This window comes from Hyperoodon ampullatus (genome assembly GCF_949752795.1).
Source record: "Hyperoodon ampullatus genome assembly, chromosome: 7".
Lineage (NCBI taxonomy): Eukaryota > Metazoa > Chordata > Mammalia > Artiodactyla > Ziphiidae > Hyperoodon > Hyperoodon ampullatus.
The window spans coordinates 65,047,103-65,065,948 of record NC_136920.1 but is presented as its reverse complement, the minus strand read 5'-3'; the positions used below and the strand labels follow the sequence as shown (position 1 = coordinate 65,065,948).

The 18,846-nt window shown below is 39.1% G+C and overlaps 1 protein-coding gene across 2 annotated transcripts in view; it reads right to left on the bottom strand.

Moving 5' to 3' along the window:
* The window catches only part of SWAP70 (switching B cell complex subunit SWAP70), a gene marked incomplete at both ends in the record, with an annotated part of 84,629 nt that overhangs the window by 19,953 nt on the left and 45,830 nt on the right, over positions 1-18,846 (bottom strand). The window lies entirely within an intron of this gene.

Sequence of the window (18,846 nt, the reverse complement as noted above, 5' to 3'; positions counted from 1 at the left end):
ATGGTGAATTCCTAGCCTGGGCCAGAAAAGTCTATTAAGTCCCAAAACACATAGCTTTGTATAGAAAAACAGTAGAAAATACTGCACGCATCCTTCCAGACAGCTCTACACACACACACATCACATTGCATGAAAGGGATTACAAGACACCTGCTGTTCAACAACCTGTTTTTTTCAGATGAATGAGTATGGATGTACACGTGACATGAAACTACTTTAAAAGTGTAAATGAAATAGTAACAGTTAAACAAAACAGTGATGCAAAAATACTGAATGAGAATTGATCTCTCTTATCTTCTGGAAAGCCTGCGTATCCTACAGTGCTCTCTCAAACTCAACATGTCCAAAAATGAATGAATCATCTCTACCTTTCAAATGGCTTCTCCTCCAATTATGGATTTCAGTTGGGAACAACACCATTCACCCATGCCAGGACCCTTTTTCCCCACTCCCTTACATCAAATCAGTGACAAAATCCTACTGTTTTCACCTCCCTTCTTTAAACTCTGCCTAGCTTCCTATCACCTCAAAGATAAAGGCCAAGCTCCTCTGTGTCCCCTGTGATCACCCCTGCCTACTGTCTCTAACATATTTCCTGCCGTGCCCTACTGCAGATTTTATATTCCACCAATAACCACCATCAAAACAGATTCCAAGCATGTTCTGTAAAGGGCTAGCTTGTAAACATTTAAGATTTTCTATATCTCTGGTATATATTCTTCTTTGTTCGTTTTTTTTTTTTTAACAACCTTTAAAAACGTAAAAACTATCTTAGCACATGGGCTATACAAAAACAGGCTATGTGGGCTGAATTCACCCAGCAAGCTGTAGTTTACCAACACCTGCTATAGATTATAAGTAGCTTACCCATTTAACACATTTTTTTATGCTTCTATGCCTTGTCCCATGCTGTCCTATCTAGATTACCTTTCCCCATTTCTCTACCCAGCTAACTGGTATCTGTTCAAATCCTACATTGTCTATAATATTCCCACTCAAAATAGTCCAAAATGTGGACCAGCAGCATCAGCATCACCTGCAAGCCTGTTGGAAATGAAGAATCTCATACCGCACCAAAGACCCCAAAATCAGAATCTGCATTTTAACAAGAACCCCCAGTACTTCCATATGCACATTAAAGTTTGAGAAGCACTGCTCTGGTAAAACTGCTCTGACCCAGGTCAGGTGTTCCTCTTCTGTGTCACTGCACTCAGCATACTGTATTGAAATTATCTCTATACTCATACGCTGCCCCCTGTAGATTTTCTGAAAACCTTATAGGAGGGACAATGTCCCACTCATCTTTGAATCTCCAGAACTCAGAATCATACATAGAACGTCGCAGAGGTCAATTAATGAAATGGAAATAAACTAAGCTAGGTCTCAATTTTCTCATCTATGAAATGGGTATAATAACAGCCATCATACAGAACTACTATGGGGATAAAATGGGACAAAAATAGAACACTGTGCACAATATCTGGCACAGTATGTACTCCATCAATGTTACTTCCTTCTGCACTGAGTAGAATATTATTCAACCATTTAACATTACATTTAAGGCAGATTGGTTCAAGATGGCGGAGTAAAAGGATGTAAACTAACTCCTTCTTGCGAGCACACTGGAATCACAACTAACTGCTGAACAATCATCGACAGGAAGACACTGGAACTCACCAACAAAGATACCCCACATCCAAAGACAAAGGAGAAGCTGCAATGAGATGGTAGGAGGGACACAATCACAATAAAATCAAACCCCATAGTGGCTGGGTGGGTGACTCACAAACTGGAGAAGAATTATACCACAGAAGTCCACACACTGGAGTGAAGGTTCTGAGCCCCATGTCAGGCTTCCCAACCTGGGGGTTTGGCAACAGGAGGAGGAATTCGCAGAGAATCAGACTTTGAAGGCTAGCGGGATTTGACTGCAGGACTTTGACAGGACTGGGGGAAACAGAGACTCCACTCTTGGAGGACACACACAAAGTAGTGTGTGCATCAGGACCCAGGGGAAGGAGCAGTGACCCCACAGGAGACTGAGCCAGACCTACCTGCTAGTGTTGGAGGGTCTCCTGCAGAGGCGGGAGGTGGCTGTGTCTCACTGTGAGGACAAGGACACTGGCAGCAGAAATTCTGGGAAGTACTCCTTGGCGTGAGCCCTCCCAGAGTCCGCCATTAGCCCCACCAAAGAGCCTGTAGCCTCAAGTGCTGGGTCGCCTCAGGCCAAACAACCAAAAGGGAGGGAACCCAGCCCTACCCATCAGCAGACAAGCAGATTAAAGTTTTACAGAGCTCTGCCCACCAGAGCAACACCCAGCTCTACCCACCGCCAGTCTCTCCCATCAGGAAGCTTGCACAAGCCTCTTAAGACAGCCTCATCCACCAGAAGGCAGACAGCAGAAGCAAGAAGAACTACAATCCTGCAGCCTGTGCAGCAAAAACCACATTCACATAAAGACAAAATGAAAAGCCAGAGGACTATGCACCAGATGAAGGAACAAGATAAAATCCCAGAAAAACAACTAAACAAAGTGGAGATAGGCAACCTTCCAGGAAAAGAATTCAGAATAATGATAGTGAAGATGATCCAGGACATCGGAAAAAGAATGGAGGCAAAGACTGAGAATGCAAGAAATGTTTAATGAAGACCTAGAAGAATTAAAGAACAAACACACACAGATGAACAATACAATAACTGAAAAGAAAAATACACTAGAAGGAATCAATAGCAGAATAACTGAGGCAGAAGAAGGGATAAGTGACTTGGAATGGTGGAATTCACCGTGAAACAGAAAAAAGAAAAAAGAAGAAAAGAAATGAAGACAATCTAAGAGACCTCTGGGACAACATTAAATGCGCCAACATTCGCATTATAGGGGCCCCAGAAGGAGAAGAGAGAAAGAAAGGACCCGAGAAAATATTTGAAGAGATTACAGTGAAAAACTTCCCTAACATGGAAAAGGAAATAGCCACCCAAGTCCAGGAAGTACAGAGAGTCCCAGGCAGGATAAACCCAAGGAGAAACACACCAAGGCACATAGTAATCAAACTGAGAAAAATTAAAAGACACAGAAAAATTATTAAAAGCAACAAGGGAAAAACAACAAATAACATACAACAGAACTCCCATAAGGGTAACAGCTGACTTCTCAGCAGAAACTCTACTGGTGAGAAGTGGGGGGCACGATATATTTAAAGTGATGAAAGGGAAGACACTACAACCAAGATTACTCTACCTAGCAAGGATCTTATTCAGATTTGATGGAGAAATCAAAAGCTTTACAGACAATCAAAAGCTAAGAGAATTCAGCACCACCAAACCAGCTCAACAGCAAATGCTAAAGGAACTTCTCTAAGTGAGAAACACAAGAGAAGAAAAAGACCTACCAAAAAAAAAAAAAACCCCAAAACAATTAAGAAAATGGTAACAGGAACATACATATCAATAATTACCTTAAATATGAATGGATTAAATGCTCCAACCAAAAGACACAGGCTCGCTGAATGGATACAAAAACAAGACCCATATATATGCTGTCTGCAAAGGACCCACTTCAGACCTAGGGATACATACAGAATGAAAGTGAGGTGACGGAAGAAGATATTCCATGCAAATGGAAATCAAGAGAAAGCTGGAGTAGCAATACTCATATCAGATAAAATAGACTTTAAAAAAGAATGTTGAAAGAGACAAGGAAGGACACCACATAATGATCAAGGGATCAATCCAAGAAGAAAATATAACAACTATAAATATAAATGCACCCAACACAGGAGGACCTCAATACATAAGGCAAATGCTAACAGCAACAAAAGAGGAAATTGACAGTAACACAATAATAGTAGGGGACTTTAACATCACACTTACACTAATGGGCAGATCAAGCAGACAGAAAATTAATAAGGAAACACAAGCTTTAAATGACACAACAGACCAGATAGATTTAATTGATATTTATAGGACATTCCATCCAAAAACAACATATTACACTTTCTTCTCAACTGCACACGGAACATTCTCCAGGATAGATCACATCTTGGGTCACAAATCAAGCCTCGGTAAAATTAAGAAAATTGAAATCATATCAAGCATCTTTTCTGACGACAGTGCTATGCAATGAGAAATCAATTACAGGGGAAAAATGTAAAAAACACAAACACATGGAGGCTAAACAATAAGTTACTAAATAGTCAAGAGATCACTGAAGAAATCAAAGAGGAAATCAAAAAATACCTAGAGAAAAATGACAACAAAAACACGATGATCCAAAACCTATGGGATGCAGCAAAAGCAGTTCTAAGAGAGTAGTTTACAGCAATACAATTCTACCTCAAGAAACAAGAAAAATCTCAAATAAACAACCTAACCTTACACTAAAGGAACTAGAGAAAGAAGAACAAACAAAACCTGAAGTTAGTAGAAGGAAAGAAACCATAAAGATCAGATCAGAAATAAATGAAATAGAAACAAAGAAACAATAGCAAAGATCAATAAAACTAAAAGCTGGTTCTTCGAGAAGATAAACAAAATTGATAAACCATTAGCCAGACTCATCAAGAAAAAGAGGGAGAGGACACAACTCAATAAAATTAGAAATGAAAAAGGAGAAGTTACAACAGACACCGCAAAAATACAAAGCATCCTAAGAGGCTACTACAAGCAACTCTATGCCAATAAAATGCACAACCTGGAAGAAATGGACAAATTCTTAGAAAGGTACATCCTTCCAAGACTGAACCAGGAAAAAACAGAAGATATGAACAGACCAATCACAAGTAATGAAATCGAAACTGTGATTAAAAATCTTCCAACAAACAAAAGTCCAGGACCAGATGGCTTCACAGGTGAATTCTATCAAACATTTAGAGAAGAGGTAACACCCATCCTTCTCAAACTCTTCCAAAAAATTGCAGAGGAAGGAACACTCCCAAACTCATTCTATGAGGCCACCATCACCCTGATACCAAAACCAGACAGAGGTACTACAAAACAAGAAAATTACAGACCAATATCACTGATGAATATCGATGCAAAAAGCCTCAACAAAATACTAGCAAACAGAATCCAACAGCACGTTAAAAGGATCATACACCACGATCAAGTGGGATTTATCCCAGGGATGCAAGGATTCTTCAATATATGCAAGTCAATCAATGTGATACACCATATTAACAAACTGAAGAATAAAAACCATATGATCATCTCAATAGATGCAGAAAAAGCTTTTGACAAAATTCAACACCCATTTATGATAAAAACTCTGCAGAAAGTGGGCATAGAGAGAAACTACCTCAACATAATAAAGGCCAAACCCACAGCAAACATCATTCTCAATGGTGAAAAACTGAAAGCATTTCCTCTAAGATCAGGAACAAGACGAGGATGTCCACTCTCACCACTATTATTCAACATAGTGTTGGAAGTCCTAGCCACAGCAATCAGAGAAGAAAAAGAAATAAAAGGAATACAAATTGGAAAAGAAGAAGTAAAACTGTCACTGTGTGCAGATGACATGATACTATACATAGAGAATCCTAAAGATGCCACCAGAAAACTTCTAGAGCTAATCAATGAATGTAGTAAAGTTTCAGGATACAAAATTAATGCACAGAAATCTCTTGCATTCCTATACACTTACAATGAAAGATCAGAAAGAGAAATTAAGAAAACAATCCCATTCATCATTGCAACAAAAAGAATAAAATACCTAGGAATAAACCTACCTAAGGAGGTAAAAGACCTGTACTCAGAAACCTATAAGACATTGATGAAAGAAATCAAAGATGACACAAACAGATGGAGAGATATACCATGTTCTTGAACTGGAAGAATCAATACTGTGAAAATGACTATACTACCCAAAGCAACCTTAAGATTCAATGCAATCCCTATCAAATTACCAATGGCATTTTTTACAGAACTAGAACAAAAAAAATCTTAAAATTTATATGGAGACACAAAAGACCCCGAATAGCCAAAGCAGTCTTGAGGGGAAAAAAAGGAGCTGGAAGAATCAGACTCCCTGACTTCAGACTATACTACAAAGCTACAGTAATCAAGACAATATGGTACTGGCACAAAACAAAAATATAGATCAATGGAACAGGAGAGAAAGCCCAGAGATAAACCCAGGCACCTATGGTCAACTAATCTATGACTAAGGAGGCAAGGATATACAATGGAGAAAAGACAGTATCTTCAATAAGTGGTGCTGGGAAAACTGGACAGCTACATGTAAAAGAATGAAATTAGAACATTCCCTAACACCATACACAAAAATAAACTCAAAATGGATTAAAGACCTAAATGTATGACTGGACACTATAAAACTCTTAGAGGATAACACAGGAAGAACACTCTTTGACATAAATCACAGCAATATCTTTTTTGACCAACCTCCTAGAGTAATGGAAATAAAAACAAAAATAAACAAATGGGACCTAATGAAACTTAAAAGCTTTTGCACAGCAAAGGAAACCTTAAACAAGACGAAAAGACAACACGCAGAATGGAAGAAAATATTTGCAAACGAATCAAAAGACAAAGGATTAATCTCCAAAATATATAAACAGCTCATGCAGCTCAATATTAAAAAAACAAACAACCCAATCAAAAAATGGGTGGAAGACCTAAACAGACATTTCTCTAAAGAAGACATACAGATGGCTAAGAAACACATGAAAAGCTGCTCAACATCACTAATTATTAGAGAAATGCAAATCAAAAGCTACAATGAGGTATCACCTCACACCACTCAGAATGGGCATCATCAGAAAATCTACAAACAGCAAATGCTGGAGAGGGTGTGGAGAAAAGGGAACCCTCTTGCACTGTTGGTGGGAACGTAAATTGATATAGCCACTATGGAGAACAGTATGGAGGTTCCTTAAAAAACTACAAATAGAACTACCATATGACCCAGCAATCCCACTACTAGGCATATACCCTGAGAAAAACATAATTCAAAAAGAGTCATGTACCAAAATGTTCATTGCAGCTCTATTTACAATAGCCTGGACATGGAAACAACCTAAGTGTCCATCTTCGGATGAATGGATAAAGAAGATGTGGCACATATATACAATGGAATATTACTCAGCCATAAAAAGAAACGAAATTGAGCTATTTGTAATGAGGTGGATAGACCTAGAGTCTGTCATACAGAGTGAAGTAAGTCAGAAAGAGAAAGACAAATACCGTATTCTAACACATATATGTGGAATTTAAGAAAAAAAAATGTCATGAAGAACCTAGGGGTAAAACAGGAAAAAAGACACAGACCTACTTGAGAATGGACTTGAGGATATGGGGAGGAGGAAGGGTAAGCTGTGACAAAGCAAGAGAGAGGCATGGACATATATACACTATCAAACGTAAGGTAGATAGCTAGTGGGAAGCAGCCACATAGCACAGGGAGATCAGCTCGGTGCTTTGTGACCGCCTGGAGGGGTGGGATAGGGAGGCTGGGAGGGAGGGAGACGCAAGAGGGAAGGGATATGGGAACAGATGTATATGTATAACTGATTCACTTTGTTATAAAGCAGAAACTAACACACCATTGTGAAGCAGTTATACTCAATAAAGTTGTAAAAATATATATATATATTAAAAAAAACAAACAACCCAATCAAAAAATGGGCAGAAGACCTAAACAGACATTTCTCCAAAGAAGACATACAGATGGCCAAGAAACACGTGAAAAGCTGCTCAACATCACTAATTATTAGAGAAATGCAAATCAAAAACTACAATGAGGTATCACCTCACACCGGTTAGAATGGGCATCATCAGAAAATCTACAAACAGCAAATGCTGGAGAGGGTGTGGAGAAAAGGGAACCCTCTTGCACTGTTGGTGGGAATGTAAATTGATACAGCCACTACGGAGAACCATATGGAGGTTCCTTAAAACACTAAAAATAGAATTACTGTATGACCCAGCAATCCCACTCCTGGGCATACACCCAGGGAAAACCATAATTTAAAAAGACACAGGGAAGGGAAGGACCAAGATGGCAGAGTAGAAGGACGTGCTCTCACTCCCTCTTGTGAGAACACCGGAATCACAAGTAGCTGCTGGACAGTCATTGACAGGAAGACACTGGAACTCACCAAAAAAGATACCCCACATCCAAAGACAAAGGAGAAGCCACAATGAGATGGTAGGAGGGGCACAATCACAGTAAAATCAAATCCCATAACTGGTGGGTGGGTGAATCACAGACTGGAGAACACTTATACCACAGAAGTCCACCCACTGGAGTGAAGGTTCTGAGCCCCATGTCAGGCTTCCCAACGTGGGGATCCGGCAACGGGAGGAGGAATTCCTAGAGAATTAGACTTTGAAGCCTAGTGGGAACTGATTGCAGGACTTCAAGAGGACTGGGGGAAACAGAGACTCCACTCTTGCAGGGCACACACAAAGTAGTGTGCACATCAGGACCCAGGGGAAGGAGGAGTGACCCCGGGGAAGACTGAACCAGACGTACCTGCTAGTGGTGGAGGGTCTCCTGCAGAGGCGGGGGTTGGCTCTGTTTCACCGTGGGGAGAAGGACACTGGCAGCAGAAGTTCTGGGAAGTACTCCTTGGCGTGAGCCCTCCCAGAGTCCGCCATTAGCCCCACCAAAGAGCCCAGGCAGCCTCCAGTGTTGGGTTGCCTCAGGCGAAACAACCAACAGGGATGGAAGCCAGCCCCACCCATCAACAGTCAAGTGGATTAAACTTTTACTGTGCTCTGCCCACCAGAGCAACAGTCAGCTCTACCCACTACCAGTCACTCCCAACAAGCCTCTTAGATAGCCTCATCCATCAGAGGGCAGACAGCAGAAGCAAGAAGAACTACAATCCTGCAGCCTCTGGAACAAAAACCACACTCACAGAAAGATAGACAAGATGAAAAGGGAGAGGGCTATATACCAGATGAAGGAACAAGATAAAACCCCAGAGAAACAACTAACTGAAGGCAACCTTCCAGAAAAAGAATTCTGAATAATGATAGTGAAGATGATCCAGGACCTCAGAAAAAGAATGGAGGCAATGATCGAGAAGATGCAAGAAATGTTTAACAAAGACCTAGAAGAATTAAAGAACAAACAAACAGAGATGAACAATACAGTAACTGAAATGAAAACTACACTAGAAGGAATCAATAGCAGAATAACTGAGGCAGAAGAACGGATAAGTGACCTGGAAGACAGAATGGTGGAATCCATTGCTGTGGAACAGACTAAAGAAAAAAGAATGAAAACAAATGAAGACAGCCTAAGCCTCTGGGAAAACATTAAACGCAACAACATTCTCATTACAGGGGTTCCAGAAGGAGAAGAGAGAGAGAGGACCTGAGAAAATATTTGAAGAGATAACAGTCGAAAACTTCCCTAACATGGCAAAGGAAAGAGCCACCCAAGTCCAGGAAGCACAGAGAGTCCCAGGCAGGATAAACCCAAGGAGAAACACATCGAGACACACAGTAATCAAATTAGCAAAAATTAAAGACAAAGAAAAATTATTGAAAGCAGCAAGGGAAAAACGACAAATAACATACAAGGGAACTCCCATAAGGGTAACAGCTGATTTCTCAGCAGAAACTCTACAAGCCAGAAGGGAGTGGCGTGATATACTTAAAATGATGAAAGGGAAGAACCTACAATCAAGATTACTCTACCCGGCAAGGATCTCATTCAGATTTGATGGAGAAATCAAAAGCTTTACAGACAAGCGAATGCACCACCAAACCAGCTCTACAACAAATGCTAAAGGAACTTTCTCTAAGTGGGAAACACAGGAGAAGAAAACGACCTACAAAAACAAACCCAAAACAATTAAGAAAATGGTCATAGGAACATACATATCGATAATTACCTTAAACGTGAATGGATTAAATGCTCCAACAGAAAGACACAGGCTTGCTGAATGGATACAAAAACAATACCCATGTATATGCTGTCTACAAGAGACCCACTTCAGACCTAGGGACACATACAGACTGAAAGTGAGGGGATGGAAATAGATATTCCACGCAAATGGAAATGAAAAGAAAGCTGGAGTAGTTATACTCATATCAGATAAAATAGATTTTAAAATAAAGAATGTTACAAGAGGGCCTCCCTGGTGGCGCAGTGGTTGAGAGTCCGCCTGCCGATGCAGGGGATACGGGTTCGTGTCCCGGTCTGGGAGGATCCCATGTGCCGCGGAGCGGCTGGGCCCGTGAGCCATGGCCGCTGAGCCTGCGCATCCGGAGCCTGTGCTCCGCAACGGGAGAGGCCACAACAGTGAGAGGCCCGCGTACCGCAAAAAAAAAAAAAAAAAAAAAAAAAAAAAAAAAAAAGAATGTTACAAGAGACAAGAAAGGACACTACATAATGATCAAGGGATCAATCCAAGAAGAAGATATAACAATTATAAATATATATGCACCCAACATACGAGCACCTCAATACATAAGGCAACTGCTAACAGCTCTAAAAGAGGAAATCGACAGTAACACAATAACAGTGGGGGACTTTAACACCTCACTTACACCAATGGACAGATCATCCAAAATGAAAATAAATAAGGAAACAGAAGTTTTAAATGTCACAGTAGACCAGATAGATTTAATTGATATTTATAGGACATTCCATCCAAAAACAGCAGATTACACTTTCTTCTCAAGTGCACACGGAAGGAACATTCTCCAGGATAGATCACATCGTGGGTCACAAAACAAGCCTCAGTAAATTTATGAAAACTGAAATCATATCAATCATCTTTTCTGACCACAACGCTATGAGATTAGAAATCAATTACAGGGAAAAAAACGTAAAAAACACAAACACATGCAGGCTAACAATACGTTACTAAATAACCAAAAGATAACTGAAGGAATCAAAGAGGAAATCAAAAAATACCTAGAGACAAATGATAATGAAAACATGATGATCCAAAACCTATGGGATGCAGCAAAAGCAGTTATAAGAGGAAAGTTTATAGCTATACAAGCCTACCTCAAGAAACAAGAAAAATCTCAAGTAAACAACCTAACCTTACACCTAAAGGAACTAGAGAAAGAAGAACAAACAAAACCCAAAGTTAGCAGAAGGAAAGAAATCATAAAGATCAGAGCAGAAATAAATGAAACAGAAACAAAGAAAACAATAGCAAAGATCTATAAAACTAAAAGCTGGCTCTTCGAGAAGATAAACAAAATTGATAAACCATTAGCCAGACTCATCAAGAAAAAGAGGGAGAGGACTCAAATCAATAAAATTAGAAATGAAAAAGGAGAAGTTACAACAGACACCACAGAAAAACAAAGCATCCTAAGAGACTACTACAAGCAACTCTATGCCAATAAAATGGACAACCTGGAAGAAATGGACAAATTCTTAGAAAGGTACAACCTTCCAAGACTGAACCAGGAAGAAACAGAAAATACCAACAGACCAATCACAAGTAATGAAATTGAAACTGTGATTAAAAATCTTCCAACAGGGATTCCCTGGTGGCACAGTGGTTGAGAGTCCGCCTGCCAACGCAGGGGACACGGGTTCGTGCCACAGTCCGGGAAGGTCCCACATGCCACGGAGCAGCTGGGCCCGTGAGCCATGGCTGCTGATCCTGCGCATCCGGAGCCTGTGCTCCGCAAGGGGAGAGGCCACAACAGTGAGAGGCCCGCGTACCACAAAAAAAAAAAAAAAAAAAAAAAAAAAAAAAAAAAAATTCTTTCAACAAACAAAAGTCCAGGACCAGATGACTTCACAGGTGAATTCTATCAAACATTCAGAGAAGAGTTAACACCCATCCTTCTCAAACTCTTCCAAAAATTTGCAGAGGAAGGAACACTCCCAAACTCATTCTATGAGGCCACCATCACCCTAATACCAAAACCAGACAGAGATACTACAAAAAAAGAAAATTACAGACCAATATCACTGATGAATATCGATGCAAAAATCCTCAACAAAATACTAGCAAACAGAATCCAACAGCACATTAAAAGGATCATACACCATGATCAAGTGGGATTTATCCCAGGGATACAAGGATTCTTCAATATATGCAAATCAATCAATGAGATACACCATATTAACAAACTGAAGAATAAAAACCATATGATCATCTCAATAGATGCAGAAAAAGCTTTTGACAAAATTCAACACCCATTTATGATAAAAACTCTACAGAAAGTGGGCATAGAGGAAACCTACCTCAACATAATAAAGGCCATATATGACAAACCCACAGCAAACATCATTCTCAATGGTGAAAAACTGAAAGCGTTTCCTCTAAGATATGGAACAAGACAAGGATATCCACTCTCACCACTATTATTCAACATAGTTTTGGAAGTCCTAGCCTCGGCAATCAGAGAAGAAAAAGAAATAAAAGGAATGCAAATTGGAAAAGAAGAAGTAAAACTCTCACTGTTTGCAGATGACATGATACTATACATAGAGAATCCTAAAAATGCCACCAGAAAACTACTAGAGCTAATCAATGAATTTGGTAAAGTTGCAGGATACAAAATTAATGCACAGAAATCTCTTGCATTCCTATACGCTAATGATGAAAAATCTGAAGGAGAAATTATGGAAACATTCCCATTTACCATTGCAACAAAAAGAATAAAATACGTACGAATAAACCTACCTAGGGAGACAAAAGACCTGTACTCAGAAAACTGTAAGACACTGATGAAAAAAATTAAAGATGATACCAACAGATGGAGAGATATACCATGTTCTTGGATTGGAAGAATCAATATTGTGAAAATGACTATACTACCCAAAGCAATCTACAGATTCAATGCAATCCCTATCAAATTACCAATGGCATTTTTCATGGAACTAGAAAATTCATTTTAAAATTTGTATGGAGACATAAAAGACCCCGAATAGCCAAAGCAGTCTTGAGGGGAAAAAAAGGAGCTGGAGGAATCAGACTCCCTGACTTCAGACTATACTACAAAGCTACAGTAATCAAGACAATATGGTACTGGCACAAAAACAGAAACATAGATCAATGGAAAAAGATAGAAAGCCCAGAGATAAACCCACGCACCTATGGTCAACTAATCTGTGACAAAGGAGGCAAGTATATACAATGGAGAAAAGACAGTCTCTTCAATAAGTGGTGCTGGGAAAATTGGACAGCTACATGTAAAAGAATGAAATTAGAACACTCCCTAACACCATACACAAAAATAAACTCAAAATGGATTCTAGACCCAAATGTAAGACCGGACACTATAAAACTCTTAGAGGAAAACATAGGAAGGACATTCTTTGGCATAAATCACAGCAAGATCTTTTTTGATCCACCTCCTAGATTAATGGAAATAAAAACAAAAATAAACAAATGGGACCTAATGAAACTTAAAAGCTTTTGCACAGCAAAGGAAACTATAAACAAGACGAAAAGACAACCCTCAGAATGGGAGAAAATATTTGCAAATGAATCAACAAAGGATTATTCTCCAAAATATATAAACAGCTCATGAAGCTCAATATTAAAGAAACAAACAACCCAATCCAAAAATGGGCAGAAAAGCTGCTCAACATCACTAATTATTAGAGAAATGCAAATCAAAACTACAATGAGGTATCACCTTACACCAGTTAGAATGGGCATCATCAGAAAATCTACAAACAACAAATGCTGGAGAGGGTGTGGAGAAAAGGGAACCCTCTTGAACTGTTGTTGGGAATGTAAATTGATACAGCCACTATGGAAAACAGTATGGAGGTTCCTTAAAAAACTAAAAATAGAATTACCATATGATCCAGCAATCCCACTACTGGGTATATACCCAGAGAAAACCGTAATTCTAAAAGACACATGCACCCCAATGTTCATTGCAGCACTATTTACAATAGCCAGGTCATCGAAGCAACCTAAATGCCCATCAACAGACGAATGGATAAAGAAGATGTGGCACATATGTACAATGGAATATTACTCAGCCATAAAAAGGAACAAAATTGAGTCATTTGTTGAGACGTGGACAGGTCTAGAGACTGTCATACAGAGTGAAGTAAGTCAGAAAGAGAAAAACAAATATCGTATATTAACGCATGTATGTGAAACCTAGAAAAATGTTACAGATGAGCCAGTTTGCAGGGCAGAAGTTGAGACACAGATGTAGAGAACAGACGTATGGACACCAAGGGGGGAAAACTGCAGTGGGGTGGCGATGGTGGTGTGCTGAATTGGGTGATTGGGATTGACATGTATACACTGATGTGTATAAAATTGATGACTAATAAGAACCTGCAGTATAAAAAAACCAACAAAACAACTAATACAAAACTTTTTTGGGTTATTTGTATGGAAGTATGTTAATATAAATGTTTCAGACATTACATGAAATTTCTAAAAATCTTATATGTTCTGGTATAATGTTATAAGTCATAATTCTAGTTATTACTTTAAAATGTATATCTCAGAAATAACTAAATTTCCTTGTCAATTGCATTATTATGAACTTTCATAAAATCTTTAACCGTGGTCATTTTTAAATCTTTTGTCATTTACAGACAGTTCTGGGTGTACTCTGATGCTTTTGCAAATTTGTTCCTATAAAAGGGTTTCATCTTCAAGGAATTCATTTAAAAGACTCTGAGAAGTACAGGTTTCTGGTAACTGACTATACTGCTGAACTGAATTAATAAGCATTTTCAGAACACTAATGGAAAACTGATGAATTCATAAAAGTGCTAACAAAAGATCAAGATGAAAAAAAAATTAATTACATGGGACTGAGTGAACTGATGAGGATGATTATAATTTTTGTGACTTTCTGTTTCAATAAACAAACAAACAAACAAAAAAGACACACGCACCCCAATGTTCATTGCAGCACTATTTACAATAGCCAGGTCATGCAAGCATCCTAAATGCCCATTCACAGACAAATGGGTAAAGAAGATGTGGTACATATATACAATGGAATATTACTCAGCCATAAAAAGGAACGAAATTGGGTCACTTGTAGAGACATGGACGGACCTAGAGACTGTCCTACAGAGAGAAGTAAGTCAGAAGGAGAAAAACAAATATCGTATATTAACGCATATATGTGCAATCTAGAAAAATGGTACAGATGAACCAGTTTGCAAGGCAGAAACAGAAACACAGATGTAGAGAACAAACACATGGACACCAAGGGGGGAAAGTCGGGGGGGGGGGATTAACTGGGAGATTGGGATCGACATGTATACACTAATATGTATAAAATAGATAACTAATAAGAACCTGTTGTATAAAAAATAAATTAAATTTTTTTTTTTTTTTTTTTTTTGTGCGGTACGCAGGCCTCTCACTGCTGTGGCCTCTCCCGCCGCGGAGCACAGGCTCCGGATGCGCAGGCCCAGCGGCCATGGCTCACGGGCCCAGCCACTCCAAGGCATGTGGGATCTTCCCGGACCGGGGCACGAACCCGCGTCCCCTGCATCGGCAGGCGGACTCCCAACCACTGCGCCACCAGGGAAGCCCTAAATTAAATTTTTAAAAAACAGAAAAAATAAAATAAAATTACATTTAAGAAAGCATTTATGAAATAATATTAAGTGAGGAAGAATGCAAAATTAAATTTACCCATGATCTCCACTGCACAAAGGTTATATAAATATTTTGAAAAATACTAGAGCAAAATATTAGAGCCTAATTTGTTACAGATAGGATTGTGAATTAATTTTTTCTTTCTCTTCTTTGCACTTCCAACAATTTGATTATAATGTCATTTGTGAAATAACATACTTTAACAGAAAAAGAATGCCAACAATAGGAAAAACATGTTTGCAAAGAAATATACATTCACAAAATATCACAAGGTCAAAAAATATCAAGAGTTCTATTGTAACTTGATGAGATATTATAAGCTCCTCTTGTATGCAGATTATCTAATACCCTAAATCTAGCATACAGTAGGTATTCAACAAATGTTTCCTTGCTGGAGAAAAACACACTTAGGTCTTTCCTTTCTCTTGCTGAAGATGTATCATCTGCTCTTTAGCTTATCAGATATGATTTTCTTGGTTTTAAACAGAAGTAATAGGGACAGGCAGCGGAAAAGAGAAAAAGAAAATTATTAAGCAGAAAAGAAAGGGAAAAGGGAAGGAGAGAACAGGACAGAAAAGAGAAGAAGGAAAAAAGCTTAAAGACAATAAGACACAAGAGAGAAAAAGTCAATTATATAAATAATTGACCAAAGTAAAATAACTTAGAGGTGTTATCATGCACAGAAATTCAATCTCCCTAAGGCAGCAAAACGAGGGCCCATGCTGCCTGATCACAACTTGGGATAAAGGTTGTACAGGCACTACTAGAAGTTTCAGTAGTGAGGCCATGGGTGTCTCCACATGCATGGACAGGATAACAAAAAGTGGGCATGACAAGTCAAGAAACAGCTTTAGCTTTTCCTCACCTACCACTGTGAATGAACCCGTGCCCCTCACGCTCTGAGCTTCAATTCCTCATGTATATTGGAATGTCTTTAACATTGTTTCCTGTTAGCAGCAAACTCAGCTCTAGAAGCAGCTTCCCAGATTCATCCTGAACCTTTCTGAAGGTGTCCTCCCCCAACCCTCCAGAGTTTGTCATCAGCACCCAGCATCTGCTCTGCATTCCCAGTGACTGTTCCAGGCAACTAATCTAGATTCATTTCCTATTGGCTTTCAATACAGTCATATACTTATCATAACCAAATATCTTAAGGACCTCTTCGTTCATTATATTGGGCCAAGGAGAGACAAACATTCCCATTCTCAGTAACTATTCAATGATACTAAATAATAAATCACGTACTGCCGTGTTAGTCTGAGTGGACTGCACCAATTCTAAGAGCTCATTCAGTTTCAGGAAGCAGCTTACTTCCTCCTCCCAAGGCAAGTTGCACCAAAAATAACAAAGAATAAACTTTCAAGCTGCATGTGATTTCTGAGGCCTCTGGCTCCAAAGTTTATTTGTTAGAAGTTGTTTCCCTGTAATCATTGAAGAGGGCCTTTATTAACTTAATAACAATTCAGATTTTATTTCTTAATAAAGGATCTCTTAAAACTATTTCAGGTTTAATATTTACTTGCAAGAAGGCAATTCTTCCAAATAAGCGACAAACATCCTGTTTTGTTCTTGGCTCTGTGGGAAATGAATACTAATGTAAAAACTATAGTTTACAGACACACATTTCCAGGAATATCATTTGACAAAAATTATAGAACCATCTCAAATGAGGACATGCAATTTCTTGACTTTTGGTACTAAGTCACTTTCACTTAATTTATTCAATATTCTTGATATTGATTGATATTCTGGGTGATGGGAAACTGAGTCAAAAGCAAACTTACCCCACTTATGTTATTCATGTAACTACCACTGTTACTTATATCTCATATAGTATTAATCGAAGCTGGAGAATTAAATCTTAACTTAAAAATATTTTGGACTTAAAATGCAAACCATCATTATGGTAAATGACTTATTGGAAACATAAAAATTACTTTAAATTTATAAAGCCTAAAAACTGTTTGTAATAATACAAATCAAACTCATTCATGACAAATTAAGACATTATACTTCAAAATTTATTCTTAAATGTACATTTTCATACTTAATTTTATTAAAATCTGTAAGTCTAAAACTCATTCAAAATATAGTTTTTTTAACGCTATTAAAGTACTTAGGAAGGAAACAAAATCTAACAGAGAATGGGCACCTTAAGAAATGACTCTACTGTTTCTCATAAACTGTGAAACCTTGAATTTGCAGTGCTTGGCAAAGGCCAGGAGATGTGCTAGGAGCTCAATAAATACAAGGCCATATTTTAAACCTTAGGAGGCCAGTTCAGCAGCCAGACAAAGCAGTTCCACTTAAATCTGTATTAATGATCCCTTCTTTCCCCCCACAAGTACTCCTGACCACAGAGGAATAATCTGTAAAACTAACTCTATTTCTACTTCTAATTAGAAGAATGCTGAGGGAGCTAAGGACACCAAAACAACAGAGTTAAGTCCAAACAATGACATGACAAGGTATACTACTTGACTATCCTGACAAGTCAAAAAGAGGCCATTCCCTTCTCAAATAAGATTAACTTGTTTAAGAGAGGACGAAGACATTCCTGTCAGCCTGCAAAGAGGAAGGCAAGCAAGCAGTGAAGTCTTGGCTGGGCTCTGGGTGCATAAAAATAAAGTCATGGCCCACATCAAGTCTTATGTAGGTCCCAGTTTTTCGGGCCACCTAGAGCAGAAATCTTTTTTTTTTTTTTTTAATTTATTTATTTATTTATTTATTTTTGGCTGCGTTGGGTTTTCGTTGCTGCGTGCGGGCTTTCTTTAGTTGCGGCAAGCAGGGGCTACTCTTCGTTGTGGTGCACGGGCTTCTCATTGCGGTGGCTTCTCTTGTGGCGCACGGGCTCTAGGTGCACGGGCTTCAGTAGTTGTGGCATGTGGGCTCTAGAGCGCAGGCTCAGTAGTCGTGGCGCACGGGCTTGGTTGCTCCGCGGCATGTGGGATCTTCCCGCACCAGGGCTCGAACCCGTGCCCCCTGCCTTGGTAGGCGGATTCTTAACCACTGCGCCACCAGGGAAGTCCCGAGCATAAATCTTTTGAGTGTCATAGGCAGAGCAGTCAGGAAGCTGATGCTGACTGGCTCCCTCCACAGCCTGTGACTCAGTGATAATCTAAAGCTAATGACAAGTCCTCCACATCAAGTAAGAACTGCTTTGAGGAATATGGTAAACCTCCTTACAAACTAATTTCTAATTCCGAAATCAGGACAAAGCCACTTTCAAGTCCACTGTGAATATTTTAGGGATCGAAAGATCACGGGTAAGAGACCCACCCCATCTCCAGTTCTAAAGAAAAC